Source organism: Peromyscus maniculatus, chromosome 2, assembly GCF_049852395.1.
Source record: "Peromyscus maniculatus bairdii isolate BWxNUB_F1_BW_parent chromosome 2, HU_Pman_BW_mat_3.1, whole genome shotgun sequence".
NCBI classification, from domain to species: domain Eukaryota; kingdom Metazoa; phylum Chordata; class Mammalia; order Rodentia; family Cricetidae; genus Peromyscus; species Peromyscus maniculatus.
In genome coordinates, this window is record NC_134853.1 from 147,559,817 (window position 1) to 147,565,256 (window position 5,440).

Sequence of the window (5,440 nt, forward strand, 5' to 3'; positions counted from 1 at the left end):
CAGCCTCCTCTCCCGTGTCTGTTTCTCTTAGCCTGGTTCTGGGGTCCCAGGGTTAAGATGTTATACTGAAAATGCTTGGAAAAGGCCCATGTTGATAATAAGGAGCAAGGTCAAGGAGAGTCTGAGTATCTCTAAGAAAGGAAATCTGGAACTCAGACCAAAACCATTGATTGGCTCATCTGAAGCGCCCAGGCTCTAACAGCCGAGAAGGCCCGTTAGCACCACCTGGAGGAAGAAATGAGTAATGCGTAGGGAAAGTTTGCATTGAAATGCCGGACACTGAAGGTGTGGAATGTGGCAAGGAGGAAGGCTCACTGTTTGTCCCCAGGGAGCTTACACTCCCGGGGAGGGAAGACAGATGCCACCTCAGGGAGGAAAGGTGTGCTCGTGGGAGAGAGGCAGGCAGGGCTGCTTTTGACGGGCAGTATGTTAGCTTTCCATCACTGTGACAAAACACCTGAGATGTTCACCTTGTAAATAGGAACTGCCCGTGGTCCTGTGGCTCCACTGCAGTGAGGCAGAGCATCATGGTGAGGGCGGGGTGGGGCTACATGCCGGAGGAATCACAAAGAAATATCACCACCACAGCTAAGGACCAAGCTTTGGATAGACATTCCAAGCCCAAACTACAGCAGGGAGTGTAATCTCCGGGAGGGAACATTTTATTAGAAACCTGAATGGAGAACTGGGGGCAGGGGAACCATCCTGAAGACAACACAACACAACACAACACAACACGGTGTGACCCGAGCACCATGGGTGGAGTCAGGGAGCAGAACTGGCGGAGAGGCAAGATGGTGCAGTGCATCAGAACAGATGGGAAGCAAAGGTCAGGAGGAGTAGCGCTCCAGGGCAGCGGGTGTGCCTGGTCCCCTGAGGACGGATAGAGGCTTTGGGTTTGGTGGATGAGTAGTGTCCCAAACATACCACCTTGTGCTGCAGAGGCCAGCAAGCTGGGGCGTAGTCATGCCTTGACTTCCTTGAAGTCGGGACTCTGCAGGCAGCTCCCCTTGCCAGTGAGGTGCACAGACACAGTATCGACTCTAGTGGCAGGCAGGGAGGCTCCTGCAAGATGGTCCCACCTCAGACTGCTGCTCAGTGGCTCCAGGGTCAGTGGTAGCTTTTCCGGTGTGGAAGGGCATCCCCAGCCCTAGGTAGCTGTTGGTGGTGCATGTTCTTAGAACCAGCTGGCTCCTCATCTCCAGGGTGGTGGTGGATATAGCAGATCTCATGCATGTGAGGATCACTGGGGGAATCCTGAAGTACGGTCTCCAGCCCTCTAAGGATTTCCAACTCTACCTAAAATTTGTAGTTTGGGGATTTTTTTCCCCCATAACTGTTATTTTTGTTGTTGTTCCAGAAGTGGTAACAGGCACAAAGCTTAGCTCCATTGTGACTAAGTTGGCTTTAAAGGAAATGAAGATGTCGTAGCTTTGGGATATGGTAAACTCCAGTCACCTGACATACAGTCTTTCAGAAGAAAGATCAAGTATCCGCAGTGACAGGCTAGCGCGTAAGGAATGAGGTCGGACGACAGAGTGAGAAAGTGAAGGGCCCCCTCCGGGCATGCACAGTAGAGCCCCAATTTTTTCCCTTATAGCCACAAGGCTGGAGTACCAGAAATAAAATGGGGTTGTGCCAGGTCTCCTGTGTGATAGATGGGGCATTGCTTTGTCAAAGCAATGGGACCATGAAATGAGAATTGGGGATATTCACTCCAATTTGGATGAGCCCTGCCACCCACTGTCTCCACACAGCTCCCCTCACCAGCAGACACAGCATTCCTGACTGTCTTGTGTGGACGCCCTGCGGGTGTCACCTTGAAAGAGAATGCCCACCCTGTGCCCCAGAGACTTCCCCATCACTTCCACGTCCCCAGATGGGGTCAGGGTCTCTGCCTCGGGAAGATGCAGCAGTCGGGACTGAGAGTTTACAGGACTGTGGCATTGCCAGTGGTGCTCAGCAGAAGCCTGGGAAATGTGTGGATTTGATTCCTAAGGTGTCAGAAGAGAGGATGAAAATTTGTTCATTCTGGTTGAACTGGTTAGTATGGACAAAGGAAACACCCTGGATCCGGTCTGTTTACCAACTTTGGCAACAAAGGACAGCTCTCAGATGACTGGCTGGATAAAACCTTTTTTTTTTTTCAAGACAGGGTTTCTCCCAAGCTCTGGGATTAAAGGCCAGCGTCACCACCATCACCACACCACACTGGTGCCTTTTTTTTTTAAGCCCAGGCTCACCTCAAACACACAACGTAGCCAAGGATGACCTTGAACTTATTTTAAAATTAAAGTTCATTTTAGCAAGCAAAAGATTTTTTTGTTTGTTTGTTTTGTTTTTCGAGACAGGGTTTCTCTGTGTAGCTTTGCGCCCTTCCTGGAACTCGCTTTGTAGACCAGGCTGGCCTCGAACTCTCAGAGATTCACCTGCCTCTGCCTCCCCAGTGCTGGGATTAAAGGCGTGCGCCGCCACCGACACCGACACCGACACCTGGCTTGTTTTTGTTTTTGTTTTGGGTTTTTTGTTGTTGTTGTTTTCCCCAAGACAGGGTTTCTCTGTGTAGGTTTTGGTGCCTGTCTTGGATCTCACTCTTTAGACCAGGCTGGCCTCGAACTCACAGAGATCCGCCTGGCTCTGCCTCCTGAGTGCTGGGATTAAAAGCGTGTGCCACCACTCCCAGCTGCAAAAGGATTTTTAATGGTGAGAAAACAAAAGAAAGTAGAAGTAGAGGATGAACTAAGTTGAGCAGCCACACCTGACCTTAAAGCCGTGATCCTCCTGCCTCTCCCAAATGCTGCTGGAATTACAGAGTGCACCACCATTTGAGAACTCTACCATGCGGAGGGTGAACCCAGGGCTTCATCATGCCAGGTTAGTACTCTACCAAGGAAACCATCCATCCCAGCCCCTTAGTTCGCATTTCTGTTGTCCAGAGTTTTATAGAGATTATTCCTTTCACCACGAGATTGGAGATGTTAGAAGTAAAGGAAACACCTACTTTTTGTTTTTTAATTGAGCAAACCCAGGTCCTTGGGCATGGGAAGCAGGCATTTGCCTGCTGACCTACCTCCCAAGGTAAATGGGATCCTGACAGGGGCCAAGGGTTATTCCCTGGGGAACAAAACCTAAAAATCCTACTTGGTTTATATAAACAAAATTAAAAAAAAAAAAAAAAAAAAAAAAAAAAAAAAAAAAAGATCTAGCAATTAGAGACCTGTCTGGAGCCTCCAAAATGGAGAACTGTGGTGCTGTGGTGCTGGGTCTTGAGCTGAGCAAGCACCTGAACGCCCTCAGAACCACATTAGACATCCAGCTTTCCACAAAGGTCTTAAGCCTGTGCTCAGAGTTCCTGCTCTTAGGGAAGTGGAAATGCTAGTCTTGAGGGATTACTTGGAGACTGTCCCCAAGCTAGCACAAATCACAAGGGATTTGAAAGCATTTTGTGGTCCAGTTATTAGAACAGAGGTTTTGGGGGTGTTATGGATTGAACTGTCTCCTGACCACTACCTCAAAATGTGGCCATATTTGGAAGCAGGGTTCTTGAGAGTGTAATTAGGATGTCATTCTGAAGTAGGATGCCTCCCTAACCTAATATGGCTGAGGCCTGTCTAAAAAGAAAATTGGGGGCTGGAGATGTGGCTTAGTGACAGGACATGTCTCTGATGTCCAAGACCTGGCCGTGGTCCCCAGCATCACAGGTAAAAAGTTAGGTAGACTGAGCATGGAAGAGAGGTGGTGGTAACTTGCGAGTCAGACTGCAAAACCCTCAATTTCTAAACACAAGGAGCAGATTCCCCCTTTCCAGCCACAGAAGCCTCCAGCACACATCTAAGGTTGCCAGCACCAGCCCCCAGACAACCAACTCCTGCTGGGAGACCACACAGTTTTAGCACTTTGTCAAGGGCCCAGTTAAGAAAAGGAATTTGGGCTGAGTCTCTCACGTTTCCATTCTGTGGTCTTCCCAGCTCCCATAGACTCAAAAGCCACTGACACTGAGGGAGGGAAAGCTATTGTGATTCAACAGCAAAGGAAACTCCTGAACTGCCTTCCCCCAAACAAATCATAAGCCAGAAACATTTGAAGTGGGGTGATTCTCATGTAACCCAGACTGACTTCAAACTTCCTGTGTACCTGATGATGAGCTTGAACTTCTGATCCTCCTGTCTCCTCCTCCTCCTCCTCCTCGGTGCTGGGATTACAGATGTGTGCCACCATGCCTGCTAGACCAGAGGTTCTCAACCTTCCTAATGCTGTGACCCTTTAATACACTTCCTCATGGTGTGGTGACCCTCACCCATAAAATTATTTTCATTGCTACTTCATAATTGCTATTGCTATGAATGATAACGTATCTGATACACAGGCTACCTGATATGTGTCCCCTGTGAAAGGGTCATTTGACCCACAGATTGAGAACTGCTGTCCTAGATAAACACTCTACCAACTGAGCTACGTTCCCCGCAGTTCAGGACTCATTCACATGAAACTGGTTTCTTTGGCCCATGTAGGACTTGGCTACACATAGCTGTTATTGTACGTATAATTCCCTTTATGAAGCAAACAACGCCTTTCTGTCCTGGAGCCCATAGCCACATGATAGGATGTGAACATGGACCTGCAATTTGAGCTTCCTCCAGCCCAAAGAGCAGAAAACAAGCTGAGTCCACCTTTCAGATGAACAGCGCATCCTTGTCCTGCATCCAGGACGCCTGGCCTCTTCAGCTCTATTGAAGTCTAGTCAGCACCCACATCTCCAGAAACATCACCAGGTCTCTGGCCACACAGGAAGTGGCAGGCGTCTAGGGACAAAATAGGTTCCAGAGGACGGGACAGTATCTGGAAATAAAGGGAATTTCTAAACCTGTGTCTTTAATACCTGGCACGTGGCAGTTCCTGCTCTAAAGTGAAAGATGAGTGAGTTCTCTGTTCGTCCTCCACCACTGGGTGTTCAGTGAGTTCAATATACATTTGGTTATACTGTAGCGGCTTGTGTTGGGGCCAGGGGTGTTGGGGATTGACCAGGGCCTTGTGTATGCAATAAAAAATATGATGGAGCACAACCAGAGGAGACACCTAACGTTGATTCCTGGCTTCGACACACATGAGCACAACTGCACACACACACACACACACACACACACACACACACACACACACACACACACCTATATACACACACGCATACCCATGTACACACATGCACTCACACATACATTCAACGTGCACACACACAGTACAGTGGTTAAGAGACTAGTCTCAGCGACCTAGGAAGTGTATGTTGGAATTCTAGTTCCAATCATTTTTTTTTTAATTTATTTATTGTGCATTGGTGTTTTGCCATGGGTGTTGGGTCCCCTGGATTTGGAGTTACAGACAGTTATGAGCTGCCATGTGGGTGCTGGGAATTGAACCTGGGTCCTCTGGAAAAGCAGCCAGT